This window comes from Leptidea sinapis, chromosome 42, assembly GCF_905404315.1.
Source record: "Leptidea sinapis chromosome 42, ilLepSina1.1, whole genome shotgun sequence".
Classification (NCBI taxonomy): Eukaryota; Metazoa; Arthropoda; class Insecta; order Lepidoptera; family Pieridae; genus Leptidea; species Leptidea sinapis.
Window position 1 is genome coordinate 8136597 of NC_066306.1, and position 25156 is coordinate 8161752.

The 25156-nt window shown below is 34.4% G+C and overlaps 3 long non-coding RNA genes across 3 annotated transcripts in view; all 3 read right to left on the bottom strand.

Moving 5' to 3' along the window:
• The window catches only part of LOC126976904 (uncharacterized), a 43332-nt gene extending 34746 nt beyond the window's left edge, over window positions 1–8586 (bottom strand). Inside the window, exon 1 of the long non-coding RNA XR_007732002.1 lies at window positions 8512–8586. This is a non-coding gene — a long non-coding RNA (uncharacterized LOC126976904). The remainder of the gene's footprint in view (window positions 1–8511) is intronic.
• On the bottom strand, window positions 5024–6290 carry LOC126976911 (uncharacterized). The gene is made up of 2 exons (XR_007732013.1): window positions 6114–6290; window positions 5024–5260 (listed from the first exon to the last, which is right to left on the bottom strand). It is a non-coding gene; the product is annotated as an uncharacterized LOC126976911 (long non-coding RNA).
• A 6552-nt stretch (window positions 8587–15138) lies between the features above and the next one.
• Window positions 15139–16944, bottom strand: LOC126976929 (uncharacterized). The gene is made up of 2 exons (XR_007732032.1): window positions 16070–16944; window positions 15139–15390 (listed from the first exon to the last, which is right to left on the bottom strand). It is a non-coding gene; the product is annotated as an uncharacterized LOC126976929 (long non-coding RNA).
• Window positions 16945–25156: the final 8212 nt, after the last annotated feature.

The following is a 25156-nucleotide window of genomic DNA, read 5'->3' on the forward strand; positions in this document are numbered from 1 at the left end:
TGTGAGGAATAGAAGGCGCCTCATATTTTATTGTAATATTATTATTTAACAACTAAATTGAAATTAAATAGTACCTAATAATAAAACAACTAAAAACTTATATTTACATCTCAGACAATTTCACAATTATGAAAATTTATTGCTACAGATTTATTAGGAATGGAGATTGCTGGATGTTGGTTTAAAGGGCGCCGTAGCTAGTGAAATTACTGGGCAAATGAGACTTAACATCTTATGTCTCGCAATTGTAGTGCCGCTCAGAATTTTTGGGTTTTTCAAGAATCCTAGGCGGCACAACGTTGTAATGAGCAGGGCGTATCAATTTCAATCAGCTGAATGTCTTACTCGTCTCGTCCCTTATTTTCATAAAAAAGGAAAAGACTGCATCCTAATTTCACTTATCATTCAATTCAAATGTTTTTATTCAAAATAGGATGTGACACACTCCATTCCAATTTGAATGCCTTAGGCCTGAGAAGAACGGGCGCAAAAAACTTAGCGGGTTTTTTATTCATCAAAAAATATGTTAACAGGGTAACATTGTACAATTACACTTATTATTTAATAGCTTGTGGGCGGTCGCTCCATTCCCAATTTTTGGTATCATTAAGAAAGTAATTTATGTTATAGTAACCTTTACCACACAAACGTTTTTTTTAACAATTCTTTTGAATACCGTAATACTTTGAACATTTTCTAGGATCTTCTTGTAAAAGCATATACATCGCCCCACAAAAGACTTACTAAATCGACTTAGCCAAGTAGTAAGCATTATAAGCTAATGTCTATTCATGGTGCTTACATTATGTTTATGACGAATTACTAAATAAATGTACATGTGAGTTAAAAACTAAAACCAGAGAAAAAAAATATACAAAAATCATTTAAAAGTCTGCAATGACAATTGAGAATAATAGTTTTAAGGATAGTTAGGGAATCAAATAATAAGTGTTTTAGTTACAACTAAATAATGTAACAAAGTTCAAATCTCAGCTAAGTAAATATAATTATTATAAAATAAGAGAAAATAAACTAAAATTAGAATATTTTCTGTAACACGACAAAGTAATTATATCACACTCATTACTGGCTGACTAGATTGCTAATAACTAATTTACGAATAGTGTTAGGGTAATCAATATTTATATCAGCTATTGAACTGAATTTATTTTATAGTTTATACAAGCGAGGGATAGTGCAGTTGGCGCCAAAGACTGTTCTAGTACGAGGCATGACCAGAGTAATTGCGGTCTGAATTGTTTCTTAGTCATTTATATAAAAACTCTAAGTCCTTAAATTATCTTCTAAGTTTAAGAGTACATCTTGATAAACTGTATCAGACTTTTTTATAGGAGACCACAATATTGTAAATCTTTGTATGACAGATGCGACATGAACCTTTTCTGGACACGTTTCAGTCTTAAGTAGTGTGTAGAATAATTTGGACGTTAACCAACGCTACAGTACTCTAAATGACTGCGGACAAGGTTTATTGCAAAGACATTTTTTGTTTTGGCTTCTTTAAAATTTCGACCTTGTTACAAAATAGAACCTGATACTGACACTTTGTTTATTACACTTTCTATGTGGTAAGGATAAGACAATTTTCTATCAAGCAACCCAAGCCTCTTATGAGTTCAATTTGCTTAAGGGTATTACTATTCAGTTCACATCTTGTCGGACTAATATAACTTTGTAAATATAATTTCAGCTGAGTTGCATGCTGTTAGATTCACAACAATTGGTAAATTTACTTAGGTCGTTCTATAATAGAATCAAATCACTTGGTGAAGGAATTGTTCTCGTTATTTTTAAGTCATCGGCATATGAATATGGTGTGCAGTATTCAAAACAAGAAACAATGTCTTTCACAATTAATATAGTAGATAAAATTGGGCCAAGATGCAAACCCTGAGGTATACCTGATGTTACTAGATTAGTTTAAGAGCTTAAACCATTAACGACTATGATGAAAGCCCATTCATCACCGAGCCTCTGAGCCCATTGATCGATAATTTTCCAATGATTATGAGGATCCACTATCAGAACGAAAACGAACAATCCACGTTATCAAATGCCTTTTTAAAATCGTTATCCACCTGCTTCTGCTAGTCAATAGCTTTTGAAACTAGCCCAATTAGTTGTGGTAGACCTACCTGGCGAAAATTCATGTTGATGTTCAGAAACGAAACGTTTGAAATGCGTTTGAATTATTGGACAAATTAAATATTCAAGCACCTTTGCGAAAACCAAAAGATAAGAAATATAGGTCTATAATTGCGTTCATTCTTGTTGCTTTCTCGACCTCACTCTTATATATTAAAACAACTTTTTGTTTGTTTGCATAAAGCTGGAAAAGACACCGAACACAGCGATGCTTTAAAAATAATATATAAAGACAAAGGTAAGACAAATCTATGATTCACTAACATAAACAAACTTTGAATGTTTGATACTAGGTGAATATTTATGCTAATGGGTGGTAAATAATGACTGCAAGTGCAATTTGCATAATGTATATATTAAAATAACCCAAAAAATCAGATGATTTATGATAGCGTCGTGAAGAACAATTTATTTCATTGAAATGAGGAGATCCGAAGTTACCGACATAGTCCAATCGATTGCGGAGCTGAAGAAGCAGTGGACGTATTCCGGCTAATGATGATGATGATGATGATGACGATTTAATATATATTAGGTTCTATATAAAAAATAAAACCTTAAAAAGTCAACTGACCTTAGCCCCTGGTTTTCAAGTCTTATAACCTAAGAATATGATGGTCCAGTGGGCGCGTCCACCAATCGATTCGGCGTCGGTCTACGGTTCGGTCCGGGCGGTAATAGTCATAATTTTGTACGCTAGACTATGCGTCATACCATCGGAAATGGTCCGCTACCAGACCACGTACGTTGGATTCCCCTCACCATTTGAAAATGGTGGTAACTTTCTGCTACGCTCCTCTAAAACCACAGCGCGAGTTTGTCTCGTAATGGGCTAGGCTGAAAACCAGCGCTGTAGCATTTGCTACAGCATACGCTGAGCGGTGTCAATTTTCGCATCATTCTTGATTGTATTGTTGGTTTTATAATTATGTTCACAAATATTATTTAACTTATAGCGATATTGTTTTATTTTACTTTAACGTTTATAATAAAACTTTGTAAATTAATTTGTGTGATGGTGATGTGAAATAAAATATGTCTATGTTTAATATGGTTTCTAGTATGAGCAGTATGGGCGTGTCCCGAGGCAAAAAACATGTACGTATCAAGGTAACGATAAAACTTTTATCCAGAACATAAAAAATACTTACGATTAGATTTTATGATGTACTATAAAATAAAAAAGGAAGAGTGAACGGGCGGGCCAAACGAAGATTTATTCGATAACAACAAGCGTTTCGTTTTAGTTTTATTAATTTAGAGCATTGTTAACAAGATAGCCACGCTCGTCTACGAGGACCATAGTCCCCACTGCCTTCTCCCCGCGCCTCGCACACCCGACAGCGTTGCTTTAAACACAGAGCAGGTATGGTGGGACCACTTGACAAGGTACATGGTTGCCTCTTAAGTTATTCTGCCACGCCCGAATAAAAATCCCCGCTCGGGCTCCCTTAGGTACTATTATGATTGACTTCTTGTCAAATTCTGTGTCGTCTGATATATCTGACAATATTTTTTTCAACAAGTGCAGGCTATTTAAAAACTTTCTTCACTTTGAAGTTGTTTTAATGAAAGATAATGAAAATATAACATAAAAAAAATTAACAAAAAAATAACCGCCTTCAAAAACACTATTCCAAAACAATAGATATAATGTGCACTAAAAAGTATAAAAATAATTGCGTATTTTTATACAATCTAACTTATTAATCTTATTCTAGTTACGATTATTGTTATTTTTGAAATCGGTGTCCTTCCGCCGCGACCCGCTCTCGCCTCTCGCCACCTCACGATTCAAGCACATCTCACCAATAACTATGTATGTAGTAACAAACCTATCTTGGATGATACCGTCTCCAAAAATTACAATAATCGTAACTAGAATAAGATTAATTAATTAGATTGTATAAAAATACGCTATCATTTTTATACTTTTTAGTGCACTTTATATCTATTGTCTTGGAATAGTGTTTTTGAAGGCGCTTGTTTTTTTGTTATTTTTTTTCATTTATGAATTTTAGTGTATTTCAAGTACACTTACTAACAATTTGTCTAAATATGTGTAAATATACTAAATTTTTCATTGCAGCAAAGAACGTAAGTACTTTGCAATTTGATTACAGGCAGTGATCCGTTACTTTGTCATGGATTCCGTAATCCAAACCTAACCAAACTCTCATCAAACTATATTTGAAGTATATCCTTTCCAATAAAAAAAGAATCATCGAAATTAGTTTGCGCGATATTGAGTTATTCGTAAATTTATCGTCCACTTTGCTATACGTATAAATAGCAAAATTTAAGACTTTTATGGTTTTCTCATAGATTCCACTGTCAAATCTGAACCAAATATAATGGAACCACTCGGGAAGCACCAGCTTTTAAAATAAAAAAATAATTATCAAAATCGGTTCACCCGGTCGAAAGTTTTGAGGTAACAAACATAAAAAAAATACCGACGTATTGAGAACCTCCTCCTTTTTTGAAGTCGGTTAATTAGTCAATGTGGAAGAGTAATAGCAATTGTTCAATTGTCAAGGTTCTTTAACAAAATAATCTTTCTATATTTAACTGGGTATCGCGTATCAGTACTCCTTTACGAATATTGCTGCAAAACCGTCTCAGGATATGATTTTCGAAATTTATTTTTTTCTGCTGTGATGATTGTATTGATCCTTCACCTTTAATATCTCTTTCTCTAATACCTCTGGATTTGCAGATGTCTAATTAGTCGGTGGTTCATAAATTGTTATGGACGGGAAGTAAGAACCACATGAGTATTGATTCATTACTTATAGTTGAAGTAAAATTTTACTTTAAGTAAGTTATCTTTTGATAATTTGGTAAAATAAAAGTATTATATATAACTCCATGATTTATTACAATGGAAGTTGTACATAAGCAGTGCCTCAGAAATCTTCAACAGCTTTTATGAATTTGTCCATGTATTTGCCAGTGGGGTCGAACTTCTTGACGAAGTCTCCGTAATATTCGGGATTGTTTTTCTCCAGACCCTGCATAAACGTATGGGCCAAATGCTTAAGTTTAGGGCTGCATTGATCACATGCTGCTTCTACTGTATCTTGTGCTATATCTGAAAAATAAAAAAAGCGATTATTATTCAAAAAAGACTCAAAAAAAAGTTTCAATCTACACCCGAAAATAAATCAGGCAAAACTGTTGGAAAAAACACACTAGTAGTGTTTTCCGAGTTCTTTATATTAATAAAGAACTCGGATTATTACATTAGTAAACAAAATTTATAAACGATGGGGAACTCGAACCCGCGACCCCTCCGGGTCCCGTCCGAGCGCTCTTTGACTGAGCCAACCCTTCGACTAACGTTTTGTTCATAAATCAATGTATTTTTTGATCAATTCTCAGGTTGTGACTCCACCTAAAGAATCTACGTTACACCTACTCAACCCCAATATTTGCGTAATATTAGGAAATTGACTTGAGATGTTGTTGTTATCAAACAAACTGTTTATCTTTTTGAATATCAGAAATCACTACATTGTGTAAATAACAAATTCACTTCCTGTTTGTCTGTCGATATCTATGCTTAGATCTTTTAAACTACGCAATGGATTTTGTTTTATTGGCGGTTTTTTTAAACAGATTTTTAGCTGGATTCTGCCCGTCACATATTTCACTTTACTGCCTACTCAATAAGAATGACAATAAACGAAAGCCAGAATAAAATCCCCTTCATATACTCTTTAAATTTCGTTTCAAAGCTTTTTTTCGGAGAATTAAAACATTCAACTTGTGTACTCGGTATAGAAATCATAGCAGTGCCTACTCAAGAATAATTAAAAATTTTGGGATAACATGTATTCTACATGAAGCCCTGATAATATTTTAATGTAAATTATTATAAGTTAGTTACTTTAATTAAGGCCATAAGCGTAACAACCTAACAGCCCTTATATTAATATACATACCTTTATACATCTGAAATTCACCACACGGTGCTTTATCCAAGAAACATTCGACTGCGACTTTAAAACTGGCCTTATCGTTTACCAATGCTTCCATATCGAAGTCTTCATTTACGTCATAACTTGCCATTCCAAAACATGCGCCACATAAAACAGCAAGCATTACAGCTTTGGTCATTGCAAACTGTAAAATATTAGAAATGCTTTATAAAATATTATTTTCTGCAAATTCTTTTTACATGCAATTTTCAATTAGATTTTTTTAATTCTTGCATGAGATCGTATTTCTTTATCAAATATAAAGTTACTCCATATATTATGAGCTATCATATAGTGATGAGAAGGGCTTTCTTTTAGGTGGAAAGAGACTATAAATCGGCCTAGCAGTAAACTGAGCAAAAAAAAGTGATAGGTGATCGAGCCGAAATGCTTATAAATGGAATGTGCAACATTCCTGGCATTAATAACTTCGACTACTGTGTTATATACTTGGGCTCCCAAATCAACAATAACGGCAGCTGTGTCCCTGATATAGGGAGAATCCAAATAGCAAACGATGATAATTATATCCTGTCTAAGCCATTTCTTATCTTAAATTATGTTATCAAAACTATGACTAGATTGACACGAGCACTGGTTTTTCCTATCTTTCTGTATGGAGTAGAAACTTGAACAGTCTTGACACGAGGAGGAAAGGAGAGGGATTGATGCATTCAATGTGCATGTAGTGTTAGAGGTAAATCCTAAGAATACATTGGACAGCGAGACTCACTCATACTCATTGATCCCAACCCAGTTTCTTATACTCGCTTTCCAAATGTGTCCCGTTTCATGTTTTGGCCACTAAAGTTTAGAGGACTAATTGCGGTTGAAAATGCGGATGGCAAAAGGTTGCGTGGTCGTTCGTCAACTAATTGGAAAAACCAAATTAAAGATTTGTCATCCAAACTCCCCACAGTTATAGGAGATCAACTGGACTGAAACACGTGGAGGCTGATCATCCGCTCCAGACGCATCTGTAATGCTGAGTGCGATTTTCAAACATAAGGGACCGACCCCAGAAAGAGACATTTTAATGAAGGAATTAATAAACTTTGGTATATTGAAACAGTTTAGTGCTATTAATTCAACTCTATCTGGCCAACATGCAATTGTTGATATGCCGACAGGAGCTGATAAAAGCCTGTGCTATGAAATGCCAGCCTTCATCACACCAGGTCTGATACTTGTTTATTTCACTCTAAGTTTCCTTTATGGAGGGTCAAGATAGATCATAAACCAAACGGGATATTCCATCTGGCCTAATGACTAGTACAAGTTGAAGAGAGGAGAAATCAGCTGCTGTCAATTTTCTGAAAGATAAAAACAGTAATATTGACTGCTCTCCTGTTTGTAACACCTGAGAGGTTAGACCATATGGGTAGCACAGACTGTTGGTTATTTTCCCATAGCAATTCAGTCCTGCACGTCACCATGTGCAAAAAGTAACATATTAAATAAATCCGAGAAACTTGGGAAAATCTGAGAATGCACGCCTGACACGCTTATTATGTCTCGAAGAGAAAACTATGGTAACAGTTATTGTTAAATTCAAAAATCTTATCAATTTCATCTTCATAGATGCCGCAAGTAATATTAAGTAGTATTAAATCGGCACCAAACAAGTAACTTCCCGCTCACACTGGAATGGATCATATTACGAATATAAATTGCATCCAGGACAAATATATTACGTTTGAATGATTTTTGGGTTTTGAAATAACCTCTTTTTTATTTACTTTGCTTGGTCTCAGCTTTTGACACACCACCACCATTGTACATGGTGGTGGTGGTGGTGTGAACCAACAAATTGGAGACAATTCTGAGAAGGAAATCTAGCAAATCATTCAAAACTTTTTAAATATCTTTTAAACAGTTACGACTCCGACAACGAGCAGCAATTTATATTTAAAAGATCACAGAAACTAAAGAGGATAAAAAGAGATGGCAATAATCTGCAAAACATTTCAGGAATTTTCAAATTATCCTGCCATAACAATTAATAAAATACCGGATGGTTGCATACTAATATATGACATTAGTGTATAAATGTGTATGATTAAAGAAATACTCTAATATTTCATTAAGTCTGATGTATTTTTGTGTGGAATAATCAAATCTGTTTTTTAACATTAATATAACATAAATAATATGTTTCTTGCAATTTATCATCACTGGATCAAAGTTTCTGCGAAACATCCAGTGTAATATGATATACCATCCAAAACATTATCTTAGAACGCCCGTTATATTCTAGAGATATCTGGCATAACCAAGACATATCTTCCATATCATAAGAGATATATATCAAAATTTAAATACAATAAGTATTAATATAATTATTATATTGAACAGTACTTACCATCTTTATATATTGCTTCAGCTTACTCACACTGCTCCTGACTGAATATTGAGAATTATGATGCATTTATATAAAGGAACGTTTAATATATTTGTTAAAATTATTACAACTTCCTTCTCATTATTTCACTTTAACATTAAATTTTTTCTTGCCATTCAAATAGTAATAATCGCCAAGTTCCAGCTATTATTTAAAGATATATTAACCTCTTCTTACAAAAACAAACACTTAATTACCATTTTTAAATTATATTTACATCTTTGTGCCGCTTGGTCAACCGAGAAACTTGGCCCGTGGGGCCCAGAGGTGCAGAGAATGTACAAAATACTATCTTCTCGCCTCAATAGCGCTACGGGCAACCCAAGAGCTGGCAGCTGTTTCAGGCAACGGATCAACCTAGCTATAAATTGAGGAAGTGCTGCAGTATTCTTGGTACGCTTCGCCGTAGTGATAGTTTTAATTTTATTTAATCATAGTATTGTAATAAAATATATTGTAACAAATATACATATTATTATGATATATTATGCAATTTATTTTAATTTCAGTTATATATTTTTTTATTTAAGAACTTTAATACTTACTGTTTTTCCCTAGTTAGGAGAGTTAATAAATCTCTTTCCGTATTTTTATCCAGTGGGAGATCATCATATTGACACTCTACCTCAATCAAAATTGAACTATCGATGGATAATAGCTTGAACCACAGCGGAGACATCTTATCGCCAAAACAAAATTTCTTGTCCTGGAAAATTCAGGACATTCAGAAACAAACCTCTCTCATCTGTACTTTCTTAACGAACTCAGAAACACAATAATAATGGAGAAGCAACCTACACAATTATTATCTAAACGTCATGGGCAAAAAAGTAAATTCCATGTACACATATATCTTAATACATACATACATAGTCAATGCATTTTATAATAAGAAATTTATTCAATTCTTGTATTAGCGCGTGCGTAGGAAATCTTATGATATTATTAAAATTGAAAATTAGTTATGGCTAAATAATAGGCCGACGTACATGAGATTCCAAGGCACGATGGTCTGCACCTGGGGGCCTCTGCTAATCCTCTAGGTACACCTGATGCTAAGGTTCCTGTTACTTCCTCTCGACGTGTGTAGGAATAGTATATTTCATTACTAGTGCGGAATGCCTGTCATTGCTAAGAGTTCCGACAAATGTCTACCCGAGCCGAAGGTTAGGGTTGACATACCGTTTTAGAAATATTTGCATGAATCATTAAGACTTCTACGAATTTTTTTTTTGTAAAAACTTCGTGGTTGGTTTTTTCTTTTTAATAGACATTATTTTGACAGTTGGGAAAGAGAACGCACGAGTTCGGAAAAGATAAAAAATTCGAGTATGTAATAGCCCATATCCCGAACGCTATACGTCCCCGTAATACGTCACTGTTTGAGCAACTGTATTTAAAAGTCACAAAAAAAATTCATAGTTAGTTTTTATGATTCATGCAAACAAAAATCTCTCCCTTTTTGGACCGAAATGTCCCACATTTTCGTGTCACCAATATTATTATTATTACGTTTCATCTGTAACTCTCATGCGCGTGTGAGATTATTAAGCTTTTACGTAATTATTTTATAATAATAAAGAGGTAAATTACTCCTGTTTGAGAAAAAAGAGCAGCTAGAATTCTACTAGCCAACCTAAGTCTACTAAGGTTTCGATGGTTCGGCGCAGTGGTGCTCAGGCACAGTTGGCTCGTAGCTGCCGCACCGAACAGACACAATAGCTTTTTCATTACGGCAACGTTATTGTAGTATTTATTGGCTATTTGTAAAGATGGCATTGGCATTTTTCATCGTGTTATTTTATATTGAAACGTGTGGCATGTGAATGTCACACATTGTTCGAGACTGGCTCGAGTGTGCCCACTTGGGCTTAGTATTAGTTGGTGCACTTCGCCTACGGTATCTAGTTGGAGCGCAGTGGAGACCAATACTTAATATACTAGGGATAAAATCTTAAACTAAACTTTTCTGTAATATAAGGTTTAAATCCAACTGCGCTTTATAAGCACACATGTGAAGGTATTTTGTCAATATATGAGTAAGTTAGTTCACTAAATGTACAAATGTCAAAATTTACATATTTTATCAATATGAAGCAGACATGAATACAGATATGAAGCTTTTATGCTAAGCCATTTTCAAAGTAAAATAATTAATTATTATATTAATATTATTATTATTAATTTAAGAAAATTGTTGCATATAAAACTCATTGAAAGTTTCTAAGTTCGTTAGTTATTTTTTTTGTTTCAAAGTATATCACTTCAATATTTATACACTTTTGCATTATATCCATTGTTCCAGTTTTGGTGAGGGAAGTCTTGTTTGGCCCCTTGGAACACATTTACCGCCTCTTCAAGTATTGTAGATCGATTATCTCGAAGCTTTTCTGTGATTTTATGAAGTTGAAAAAAATCACAAGGTATTATTTCATGAATCTATGATAGATACATTATCAGTTCTATATTTGAAGCCTTTAAAAACTCATATCTTAGCAGAATCCTGCACCTTTCAATGTGTACTAAATAGTTTCAGCGTCATATTTCATCGTCAAATTGTTAGGTTTAGAATGTATTTAAGAATGTCAACCATCACCGAGTCTTTGTTTTGTATAAAATTTGCATTGGCTATTTTAACGTTCTTTGAAAAAAAAATTTAGGTTCATTAATTTTCACTTTGTTGTTTAGTACAATGCAAACTAAAGGACATAATATTAAATATTGTATGCTGAAATTCTAATAATGTTCTAAACTATCTAATCACTTATTAAAATGCTTTTTTTTTGGGTATTGTCTGTAACTAACTCTGTTAATTAGCAATAATAAAACATTTTGAAAAACTTTTTAATGTTTTTTCGTGGGCATATTATTTTAATTTACGGGATGATATTCAAATTTAAATTCAAATATTTTTATTCAAAATAGGATGTGAAATCACTTATTGAAAGTCAAAAAATCTACCACCCATTCCAAAATGAATGCCTCAGGCCTGAGAAGAATGGGCGCAACAAACTCAGCGGGCATTTTCTCATCAAAATATGTTTTACAATTAAAGTAACATTTACAAAGTAACATTGTACAATTAAACTTATTATTTAATAGCCTGAGGGCGGTCGCTCCATTCCCAATCTGTGGTATCATTAAGAAAGTCATTTATGTTATAATAACCTTTACCACACAAACGTTTTTTAACAATTCTTTTGAATAACGTAACACATTTGTTTTGAACATTTTCAGGGATCTTGTTGTAAAAGCATATACATCGCCCCACAAAAAACTTACTAACTCCACTTAGCCGAGTAGTAGGCATCATCAGTTTATGTCTGTTCCTGGTGTTAACATTATGGTTATGACAGTTTCTGGCAAATTCACTTATGTGCCTATGAACATACATTACATTATCAAGAATATATTGAGAAGCAACAGTCAAGATGTTAATTTCTTTGAATTTTGCTCTCAATGATTCTCTAGGACCTATACGTTATTTAATCAGAATATTGTAAATACTAACTGTTACTATAAACAAAGTTGCATTTTGAAGGGAAACTTCTTTAGAATCGTTGTGATTTCAAACCGGATGCAATGGAAAAAACGACAGGAAAAGCTTGGGTTCCACGGTCCGAAAAAACGCGGACGCACGCAGACCAGCTCGCACGACGCACTAGAACCGGCCTCGTCCGTGATAGCACAGACACGTCTGTGGCGGTATCCATCGCGAGTCGGTAACTTCAAAGGTCTACGTCTGTGATGGTCCGAGCGCATCCGCGTCTGCACAGACGGCAGGTCAGAACTCGTTCATTTACTGATAAATATAATCACAGTGGCAGCTGCAGCGACGATACGTTCTCTTTCACTTTGCATTTCGAAATGCAACTTGAAATGATCTACACAGACCGACACGCACCGTCGGCTGTGCGTGGCTGATCCGTAGAATAGCGGACCGTGGGACCCCAGCTTAAGAGACACAAATACAAAAATGTGTGGGATGAAACCGGCAAAGAATGAGACAGAAATATGCATACTATTTTGTTTTTATGTATGACGCGAGTAGGTATACCTTAATATATTCTTATGTCACACGCACGACTTGTAACTGCATAGACACTAGGAGAACATAAATATGGTAGCGGTGTTAGTAATGTCTTTCATAGCGGAAATCATGAATCATGAAATCATGTGTCATCCTAGCAACATGTACCAGGACTTCATATGCAGTTTAGAGGTTCATGCACAATACAGGTTTCACTTCTGACATGTGTACGTTGTAGACACGCAATTTATTTTCGTGTTACGCTGTCTGTAGCAGCATTGCGCCACCATTTTTATATTTAAATCAAAATGAATAATAATAGACTTTCGGTTTTCTCATCTTTTTGTTGGGGGATTTCCTTCTCTTTAAATAACTATATTCAAAGTGAAAAGTCTTACATATTATATAAAATTTTTGAGTTATTACTGATGTTGATACTGTATTTAACATTCCAAATTCTAATGCGAATATCTTTATTCAAAATAAGATTTAAAAATCTCTTATTTAAAGTTAAAAACCACCAGCCATTAAACAATTAATGTAGTCGCTGCAGTATAAATCTGTGGTATCTGTGATTCCAGTTTTTCAAATTTTTATTCAGAATCGGATTTATTAAAACAACTTCAACTACAAACAACTACTCACACTTCAAAGGCAGGTAGGTAATGCATCTGTAATTTAAGCTATTGTATAATATCTATACCTACTAGTGGACCCGACAGACTAAGATTTATGGACAGAATTGAGAATCTAAATTCTAAACCAATCTCAAACTCACTGGAACACACAAAAAATCATCAAAATCGGTTCAACCGCTTAGGAGGTAGTTCAATTGTGAATCTTAACCATTCTTGTATCCACCTGAAGACACACAGAAAGTTTCATTAAAATCGGTCCAGCAGTTTAGGAGGAGTTCAGTTACAACAGACGCACAAAAGAAATATATATATACTAGCTGACCCGACAGACGTTGTTCTGTGCATAATAAAAAAAATACTGTTTTTTTATGAATTTGTCAATAATCTGTATATATATAAGAGATTTCCACGTATAATTTCATAACAGCAAGAATTATTTTTTAAATATGCTCCCTATCAATGACTTTCTATATTATGTATAGAACGTCATTGCTCCCTATTGTTAACTGTAATGTAATAATTGTTTCACAGCAGAACTGTCAAATCGTGCGTCAATAAATTCTCTCATAGAAAATATGTCCATACAAAACAAATATTGAAAATAAAAATAGTCATGGGTCTCAAATCGAAATAAAAACTATCCTATCTCTCACGTAGGACTAAACTGCACTCCATAAAGTAATCCCCATTAAAATCCGTTCATTAGTTTAGGAGGCCATCGCGGACAAACAACGTGTCACGTATTTTATGTACAGGTGTTCCAAAGTTATGGGACATGAAGGGAAAGTACCTTAAATATCGAAGATAGGCTATTTTACTGAAAGGAGACTTGATTTTATTTTTAAAAGTTAGTAATTCTGCATTCAAAGATTTTCTAAAAATTACTTGCCTCGTCTGGGAATCGAACTGACTTAAATGTAAAAAAAAACACCCCTACTCTTATGATGCCAATCGAAAGAATGGCCAAAAACTAATAACTCTTCTTAAATAACATCGTATTTTAAAAGAAAGTAGTCAAATAAGTGGGTATTTTTTGGTAAATTAATTAATTTAATGCTCAAAATGTGATCTCTCTTGCCTTACGCAAATCGGCAATCTTTTAATGAGTCTGCTGCCTGTTGATTTTCTTATCATTTTATGGTGTATACTCGATATGATATGGCACAATTCTGTTTGTAACTCGCCCACCTTCTCGTATCGTTTTTTGTATAGCATTTCTTTCACGTATCCCCAAAAGAAGAAATATAATGGTGTAAGGTCCGGGGATCTGGCCGGCCATCTAATCGGTCCATTCGTAGTAGGGGTGTTTTTTTTTTACATTTCAGTTGGTTCGATTCCCAGACGAGGCAAGTAATTCTTAGAAAATCTTTGAATGCAGAAGTACTAACTTTTAAAAATAACATAAAGTCTTCTTTCAGTAAAATAGCCTATCTTCGATATTTAAGGTACTTTCCCTTCATGTTTGGGACATCCTGTATATTATAGCTGACCCAGCAAACGTTGTATTGCCGATATTAAAATCACGACACAAAAGTAACTGTTGATCGTAGATGGGTGAAGTTGTATGTATTTTAATGCTGACTCATAATCAAACAAATTTCAAAAAAATTAAAAAAAAAAATTCGTGTGGACCACCCTTAACATTTAGGGGGATGAAAAATAGATGTTCTCCGATTCTTAGACCTACCCAATATGCATTCAAAATTTCATGAGAATCGGTCAAGCCGTTTCGGAGGAGTTCGGTCCCGCACACCGTGACACGAGAATTTTATATATTAGATATTAAGATGTCCACTGCAGAAGGTTAGCAGTTCTCACTATCTACCAGGTATAGTCCAAACGAAAAAAAAAACACGTAAATACTTAAAGTTCATAATATTTTAAGTAAGATTTTATTTTCAATAAATAATATTTCGATAGTGTGGTTAAATAGAAGTTTTATTGGTAATTATAAGTTTTATTTCAATGGTTGTACATTAGCAGCGCCTCAGAAATCTGCAATAGCTTTTAGGAATTTGTCCATGTATTTGCCATCGGGATCGTACTTCTTGAGGAAGTCTCCATAATATTTGGGATTGTTTTTCTCCAGAGCCTGCATATAACCATTAGCCAAACGCTTCACTCCAGGGGTGCACCTTTCACATGCTTCTTCTATTGAACTTTGTAATATAGCTGAAAATACACAAATTGGATTATTTATACAAATAAAACTGAAAACAATTTTTTATGAACGATGCGGGACTCGATCCCTGAAACGCCCGCGTTCCGTGCGAGCGCTCTTTCCAACTGAGCCAACCGTTTGAGTGAGGTATCGTCATAAATCTTGTTTGCTTTGTTCAACTCTCAGGTTGTGGCTTCATCTACAGGATCTAATTTTCAGTTATAGGATATACTTTAGAGCAGAATACCTGTTCAACCCCAATATTTGCATCATTTTTGTAATTAATCCCAGAGGTGAGGGTTATCACTATGAAACATAAGAAATTGTTTAAATTGGATTATTACAAAAAACAAATCAAAATGCAGCTTTGATCTAGACCCGAAAATAATTCGGTCCAAAGTGCTATTATTCTTTTTCTCATCCATGTGATGATCTTCTCTTGCAGTCACCTCTCTGCTCATACTCTTTTTGCTTCGTTTCACACCACTCTTTCGGAGCCATTCTTGTCAGCATAATATCGTTACACTGCTCTCTCAGAAATAGTTTATAATTTTGAAATAAATATATTCTTAATAGTTTTATGTATGACAATGATATTTTTTTTTATATTTTTTTTATGGTAACCAGTCTAGTAGTCAATGCCAGAAAGCCTTATAAATAACCAAACAGCCTTTAAAGAAATATTTGTACCTTTATAACTCAGAAATTCATCGTTGCACGGTCCAATATCCAAAAAACATTCGGTTTTGGCGTCGAACTTGGCTTTATTTCTTATCAATTCGTCTATATCATATTGTTCATTGACTTTATAATATTCTATTCCAAAACACGAGTCACATATAACAGCTAGCAATACAACTTTGGTCATTGGAAACTGTAAAATATAATAAATGCATTTTAAGATATATTTTTTTTATGAATTCAATGAGGATATTGAATCGTATCTGCTCGCAAAATTATTATTTAAGTTTTTGCATGTGAACATAGTTCATTATTATGTTAAATTCATTAGCGGCCGTTCCCAATATTCAGTCTATCTCTTACTTGAGATAAAAAATATTAACTACCGTGACCTTTTCTGTCCCAATAAACTTATCGTCGGTAACTCACCTTATCCGTACACGCTGTCCGTCAATGGGACGATGTACCTATAGCTTACCAGCGATAGAAGTTTGTATGGAAATTTCAATTCACGCGTCCAAATATAAGGCGATCAGAATGACTTATCGGGTATATTGGGACAGCTAATTACTGACAGTAGAAGGTAGTAATTTATCTCTATCTGTAGATAGTATATTGGGAACGGCCATAAGACGTTTGAGCTATCTTTCAGTGAAAGAATCTTCCAGCTTGATTGGTATTTTCAACGAAAACTGTAGGTTTTTGTCCAAGAGCACATGAAACCTCGGTTTACTGTCATCGAACAGATTGTTCACGTTGACTGGCGAGCACCTGCACGTAACTATCTGTTATATCATTGAAAGTGTAGCAAATGCCTCACACGCTTATTATGTGCAAAGAAGAAACTCTTTTATCAGCTACCCAATCAATAATTCATCTAACATAATTACATCAACAACAGATTTTATTAAATTAGTTGAAATCAATCTAGATGGCGCTTTAAGCAAAATATAATTATATGAAAAACTATAAATTAAAGAGTATTGTAAACTTACTTATCACAATTTTCGTGCTGATTAAAATTAATTTATATTTATTCCTTTGAATACAAAGAACGTATTGAAAAACTAACCGATGCATTAACATGAGAATTAATGTAGAAGAGACTTTTATTTTTATTTTTATATATACTTATCTCACACTAGCTGACCCGACAGACGTTGTTCTGTATATTATAATAAATAAAATAATGTTTTTATATGAATTTGTCAATAAGATATCAAAACATCAAAAATTACTTCGTAAAATATGCACCCTGCTGTCGTAATGAAATTGTTTCACAGCAGAACTGTCAAACCGTGCGTCAATAAATTCTCTCATGGAAATTATGTATGGACACATCAACGGAAAAACAAATTTGTTGTTTTTATTTAATTTAGCAGCATTTTCCTATTTATTCACCTTTTAAATCTTCTCTGGACTTCCACAATAATTCAAGACCAAAATTAGCCAAATCGGTCCAGCTGTTCTCGAGTTTTAGCGAGACTAACGAACAGCAATTCATTTTTATATATATAGATAAACAATTCATTTATCTTACATTATCACTGATGCCCCTCGTTTACACCAAGAAACAACTCAAAAACTTGTTTTATACAAAACTTGTAGAATACTTGTCAAAACATAATTATTTGTTTTTAACATTGTATTGCAATTGTCTGAACCATTCTTGCGTTCACACTGTGTTGCCAACAAGTATAAAACTCATTTGCGTTCACATATAGATCTGAGACATGTTTGATACATTGACAGGGTTCACACCAATATAAAACATACATGTTTTTAACAAGTATTGTTAATTTTATTAAAGTTTATGTATAATTCTAGTTTTAAACTCTATCCACGCTTGGTGGATAAAGTTTTAAACATTTACCAGATAGACCGCTTTTTTTTAGTGGAAATGAAGAAGATAAATATAGTGGTCAACGACATAAGATTTATAAGCAATATTTATCTCGGCTTATATTAAGATATTCTTTCGATACTTTTATAATCGTCTCGCAAGTATCAGTAATGTATTAACTACATTTTGCCTTTGATATCCGATGCAAATACAAAGAAGAATATGAGTCACCAGTAGCTAGAAATCTCAAATAAACAGCTAATAAAAAAAGCGCGTACACCTTCTTTCAAGGCCGGCAACGCTCCTGTGATTCCTCTGGTGTTGCAAGAGAATGTGTGCAGCGGTGATCACGTATCACCAGGTGACCCGTGCGTACGCTCGTTTCTCCACCTTTTCCATAAAAAAAAATGCTGGAGTGATGGCATCTCGATACTGTGAATTCTGCTGAGAAAAGTATGGTGCAACTTTTTGAAGCAAATTCTCCATATTTGCTGGTCTCATTCTAACAAAATTTCTGTTCCATTTCAATAACACATTATTATTCAATAAGGAACGATAGGCCCCTTTTTGCTGTAGTCTCCTCAAAATTGATCGCGAGCAGTACTTGCGTGGTTTTCTTGAATTTCCTTAATTTTTATGATGTACAAGTATACTGCACTTATGAAGCAAAGTTCTGCAGTACCTTCACTTCCTATTGTTTGTACCAGTAGTCAATTATTGTGTTGTCAAACTCATTAACTTCTGCACTGACATGTCTTAAACAAGTTTAGCTACACGCCTACAACAAGTATAAAACATGGGACCATATGCATGTAGACAACTAATAGGTGACAAACAATTTCGTCAGACATGTTTCATACACATATTGTTTACGAGAAGTTTTATGTTTTTATATTGTGAAATCATGCATACAACTTGTATTTATAATTTGCATGAAACTTGTCAAATACGTGTATTATACCTTGGTGTAAACGAGGGGTAAAAGTCTCCATTTAAGCAAAATAATGCTTGCCATTGGAGACTTCCATTTGGAGGAACGTAACCACTGTGATATATAATTGTTTCTTACAATCGTAGTAAAGTTTGTCATAAATAAGAGTGGCAATGAGTTTCTTGCCACTTCTTCGTATTAGCTTAATACTTTACGAAGTTGCGGTAAAATCAATAAGATTTTTTTTTTACTTTTTTAAGGGACATGAATAAAGTGATTTAGATTTGATTTGAGCTGCACGTATATTGTACTGGATACTAGCAAACTTTGTCTTTGTAGATGCCTTCACTATGGAATGCTTCCATATGTTTTGTAGCACATTGCGGTCTGGAGGTAGCGCTTTATGATTCTTACAGTAATTTAGCATTCACTGCATAAAAATTTCTGCGGAGCATCGCTTGGAACACCTAGTACAAAACATTCTCTTTAAAGGACTGTAATATTCTTAGAGATATCTGGCACTGTATGCGCGCGTGCGTGGTTAATATATAATTATTATATTATTGCGAAATCAGTTATACCAGGTGGTATTCCTGGACGCCATGTTCTGCGGCTGGGGGCCCCCGCAAGTCCCTTAGAAACTCCAGGTGCTAAGGTGCATGCCATTTCCTTCGAAGTGCGTAGAAAAAAGGGTAAAATTTCTTCTTATACCTAGTTCTTATCTAACTGCTTTTTGTGATTAATTTTAAATAAATATAAGAAGCAGAAGAGACACAGAAATATTTTATATAAAATTGCATAATTTATTCATAGAAACAATTCTGGGTAGTGTTCCTTAAATTAAAATACACTAAATTCTAGTAATACTACAAGATACAAATATTAAAAAAAAATGTGAAGGGACAAGCATGATTTCTTTTTTTCCATTTTTATTGATTAATTGTTATCCATATTTTTGCTGTTACGAAATAACAGGTATGTCGCCCGTAATTTATTTTTCCTTTCATTTTTGTTATATTCTCGTCCTTTTCCTTCATCCTATTATTTTTTTTTTGGTATCAAAAGTTATTAACACCGGTCTCTAACAGTACTCTTCTAAATGTGATACAATAAGACTTGTAAATTACAGTTTTATGGCAAAAAAACACATCGATTTGTTAACCACCTAACTTATATCCTGTGCTTAGAAGCTATCCACTGGAACAAAATAATAACTGGAAAAATATCAGCAAGACCTTTCAATATAAGTGTTATTAATATACCGTCCAAAAAACATTTTTTTCGATTTTCAGGAAATCGTTTTAAGTGCTGCTCAATACGATTCGGGGTACTAGATATTGATTTTTCTGTATAATAGTTTTAATTAGGACGTTAATTAAAATAACAGCTCTTTAAGTATAGTTTTATATCTGCAAGCCCAAATTCTACCTCAAATACAAATTCTTTGAACTGTCGATGGTTTCAGCGGAGGGGCTCTGTGCAAGCACGTTATCAATTGCCGCTTGAACGCAGCCTATGAGATGATCCGTTTCTGCGTTACCACTATGGGACCTGTAGACACACGCATAGATTAGATAAGGATGCGGTCCTAAAAATAGACGCGCAACCAGAGAGTAGCTAGGTTCCTATTCTCAAAATTTCCGAGGCGGTGACAACAGATATCCTTCTTAATGAATATACATACCACGGCATGAGGGAAAAAATTTAAAACTAGCACATGGTACTAGCTTATGAGTTAGTAGTAGTACCTACTCATAAGCTATATTAATAAAAAAAATATGTTATATATTTTGGGTTTCATTTATATATTTTACATCAACCAGTCTATTTAATTGTAGCGTTAATCTTTATATAAAAAATGGAGGTGGGATACAATAATGAATGGAATTGTCTCACTTTAAGAATGGCTCTTTGAAATCATTCATATGAGATCTTGCTGATAGTGCTGCAATATTTTTAATTAAAGCTATCAGTTAACGAATAAAGGTGGTTAAAAGTTGAATATGTGGTTCTAATGTTAATTTATTATTCAACATGATATCTAATTATTTAATTGTCGCAGTTCTGTTGATAATTGTATGGTTATGTTTGTGTGTATATATATGTATGGATATAAACATATTTATTTAATTATAATCGCTTATAAAATGCTCACAGAATACCTTTATTTATTTATCTATGGTGTATGTGGATGATGCAGCTACTGTACTCAATAACTTTTGTATTAATTTACATTTACTTTTTTGACTTACTCGTGTAAGACATTGACTATTTGACGTTTGAGTGTGTCTGTTGCATCATTTTACATTTTACATATTATATTGTAATTTGAAATGATTTGTAAATCGATGTACTCAAATTTAAATCTTGATATAAATGAGTGGCAAGTGAAGTGAAGAGTGAAGTAGCGATAGATTCAATAACATTTTTTTTTTGACATTCAGAAGTGTCATTTCCGTGACCTACGTGAATAAACTGAATTTTATTTTGGTTATATAAGGAGCAAGTGGATAGGGTTAATCTTAGAAAGCATCTGCTGTCGGGTGAAAGTTTTATCTATTTGTAAAAGTTGAGAAAGACAATAATTTAACAATGTTTAGGCTACAGAGATTAACTTAAATCCAGATAGAAATTTTACTAAAACCAATTTGAGCATTTAAAACTTCCCCCCCAATTTCTCACCGAAATATGCAAGCAGTATCTTCGACGAAAGCAATTATGGGGCTAAACTAAAACATTGTAACGCCAAATACTTCCCTGAGATGATGTTATCTTGTGATAACATCGCGAGGGCTATTGGTGGCGAATACGCACACACTAAATTCTCCTCTTGAAATAATTCTAACTGTTGACCACACACATATGTTTTGATTAATTTACTAGGAATTCAGTAGATACCGTATCGAATGCTTTGCCAATATCTAGGAAAATTATTAGACAGTTATTCCCTGCACGCATCCAGCTTCCTTACCACTGTATTTGAAAGCTGAAACATTACATCGTCGGTTGATCGGGTTTTTCTAAAACCAGTAATAAGGTTTCTTTCTAATAACTTACAACGGATAGGAAGTATGGCAATTGGTCACTTATTATTAGTAGCTGTTTTTATCCCACTACTTAGGAATTTAGATTTCGAAATAGAGGGGTTGAAAGTTTGGACTAGAGGATCAAATGAGATCTCTTAATTTTGTTTTATTATTTTTTATATTCATGTTGTCTCACCCAACTGTACTGACATTTCTGAGAGAATTTTTATTATAATAAGAATGATAACGTAAGAAACCTTCAGTTTCAAAAGAAAAACGATGAAGAATAATAAATAATAAAACTTTTATTTGGAACAATTTAACAAAGATAATACAAACAAGTAAAAACGATGATAGCTGCAAAAGTATAAACTGCAGCGCAGCTAACAACGCCCTTCTCCGAATACAATAAGGAATGATGTTCCATGCACAAAGATCTAAATAGTAAACAGAGTACGGTTATTAATAGAAGACATTAAAAAATAGTACAGGACATGTGATTTGAAATATATACATCATTATTATCCTATCAACTAAATTCATTCCAACTCAGTTGGGTTTCGGCTGCAAAAGTGGTTGCGAAGCTGCAGTCCACGCTGCGCGAACTTTTTTGGAGAGGAACTCTGGTGATGTCTTTTTAAAATTAGATGTGAAAAATGCTTTTAACTCTGTTGATAGGGGAGCTCTGCTGAGAGAAGTTAAAAATTCAATTCCTTCAGTATATCATTATATTTGGCAATGTTATAGTAAACCATCCAAATTATTATTCAAAAATCATAATATTTGGTCTTCTGTTGGCTGTCAGCAAGGCGACCCTCTTGGTCCAGCAATATTTAGCCTTGCCATTCATTCCGCCATAACAAAACTAAAATCAAAATTTAATGTTTGGTACTTGGATGATGGTACTTTGGGTGGTGAAGTGGACTCTGTTTTAGATGATTTGAAAGTTGTAATAGAAAGTTTTAGCTCAATCGGCCTTGAGTTAAATTTTTCAAAATGCGAGCTTTTTATCGGCGAAAATTTCCAAATTTCAGACCGGGTTGATATTACCAATAAATTTAATGTTCTGGCCCCCAATATTAAAGTTTTGGATAAGAATTCACTTGACCTTCTTGGAGCTCCATTATTTCCTGTTTCAATTCCAACGATCTTAAACGATCACATTAAAAAATTTAATAATGTTTCGGACAGATTATTAAAAATTAATTCTCATATGGCCTTAACTATTATTCGGTCTTGTTTATTTGTTCCAAAATTTACGTACCTCTTAAGGTCTAGCCCGTTATGGAAATTTCCAAATTTGCTTGATGTGATTGATATTTCACTTAAAAATATTTTAGAAACCGTTTTGAATTGCGCGTTTACAGATCGTGCATGGTCTCAAGCCTCTTTACCGATACGGTTTGGTGGTTTGGGTACTCGCAAAGTTTCGGGCGTTGCCTTACCAGCATTTCTATCTTCAGTTCATAGTGCGCAGCCTTTGGTTACTAGAATTGTAAATCATGTATCAGGTAACTCAGAGATTGTGTATTTGAACGAAGCTAACAATGCTTGGCTAAATATTGCAAACATTCAAAATTTTCCAGACGATTTAAAGTGTCAAAAAGCATGGGACGCACTTCTTTGTAAGTCAGCCTTTGATGATCTATTGATCTCATCTACTGACATAACAGAGCGTGCTCGTCTTTTGGCCGTGACACAAAATGAGTCGGGCTTTTGGTTACAAGCCTTGCCTTCTGCGCCGATTGGAACGCTACTTGACAATATGACATTGTCAATATGCGTATCACTCCGGCTAGGTATAAAACTGAATGAACCACATCAATGTAGATGTGGCGTTCAGGTAGATGCTCTTGGACGCCACGGGTTATCCTGCCTAAAATCGGCAGGCCGTATCAGTCGTCACGCCAGCATTAATGAAGTCATCCGCAGGGCATTTGCCGCTCTTAATATACCAGCTGTTTTAGAGCCAAATGGTATTACCCGCCGCGATGGCAAGCGTCCTGATGGAATGACGCTGGTGGCTTGGGCACGGGGAAGGGCGCTGGTGTGGGACGCTACTTGCGTCGACACTCTGGCTCCTTCTCATGTCCATGTTACGTCAGTTGGTGCTGGGGCTGCTGCTTCGACTGCCGAAGACAGCAAGCGTCGCAAATATGTTGGTCTCAGTGAGTCATACATCTTTGTGCCGTTTGGTGTCGAGACACTTGGCCCGTGGGGCCCAGAGGCGCGGAGAATGTTCAAAATACTATCTTCGCGCCTCAATAAGGCTACTGGAAACCCAAGCGCTGGCAGCTATTTCGGTCAACGGATCAGCCTTGCTATCCAACGGGGTAATGCTGCCAGTATTCTTGGTACGCTTCCACGTAATGATAGTTTTAATTTTATGTAGTCGTAGTATTGTAAATATAGTTATAAGATTTGTTTTGATTAAATAAACATATTTACTCATTATTATTATATTATGTGTTTAGTTTTGGGTGAAGTGTGTGGGTGAGTGTTAGAGATACGTATATAGTAAGTGAAGTTTGTTACATTTGTGCTGTGTGTGGTTTTCTTAGGTGTATGAGGGAGTGATGAATATTTTACACATCCACAAGTTTCTCTGTATCTTCATAATCTAATGTTTTTAACCAGGAGTCAAGTTTCGCTTTACATTTCCTCTTGGTCAGTGGGTAGATGTTTAAGCTTTTGTTGATTTTGTTATAAATTTTAGAGCTTATGTGTTTGTAATGGCGACTTGCAGCTATGGTTCTACGTGAATCAATATTACATACCCTATTTGAGCGGCGTGTGGTACAGCATTTGGGGTCATAGGTAATTTTGGAGTGTTTGCGAAGAGCAGTTTGAAATATAAATAGCTGCCTAACTGAGAGGACCTGGCAAAGGGTATACAAATCGGTTGTCGGATATCGGATTGGTTTCCTTGCTAGCACTTTCAGAACTGCTCTCTGCGCACGCTCGACCCTTAGCATGGCTGTTTTACCGGCACCACCCCATACCGTAAGGCAATACCCCAGAACAGACTGGGCAAGCGCAAAGTACACAGTTATTAAACAGCTAAAATCGGCTGCGGCTCTGAGCTTTTTAAATATATATATAAGTTTTCTTACACGAGCTTCAGTTAAATATGTTGCTTCCATTTCAAATTGCTATCAAGAGTAACTCCAAGATATTTAATAGTAGCAGTGTTTTCTATTTGTTGACAACCACAGTTTTCGTGTCGGTTTGGACAGGTATGCGCACGAATTTCAATCGGTGTAGAAGGCTGACTAGATTTTGTATTAGAAAAAGTG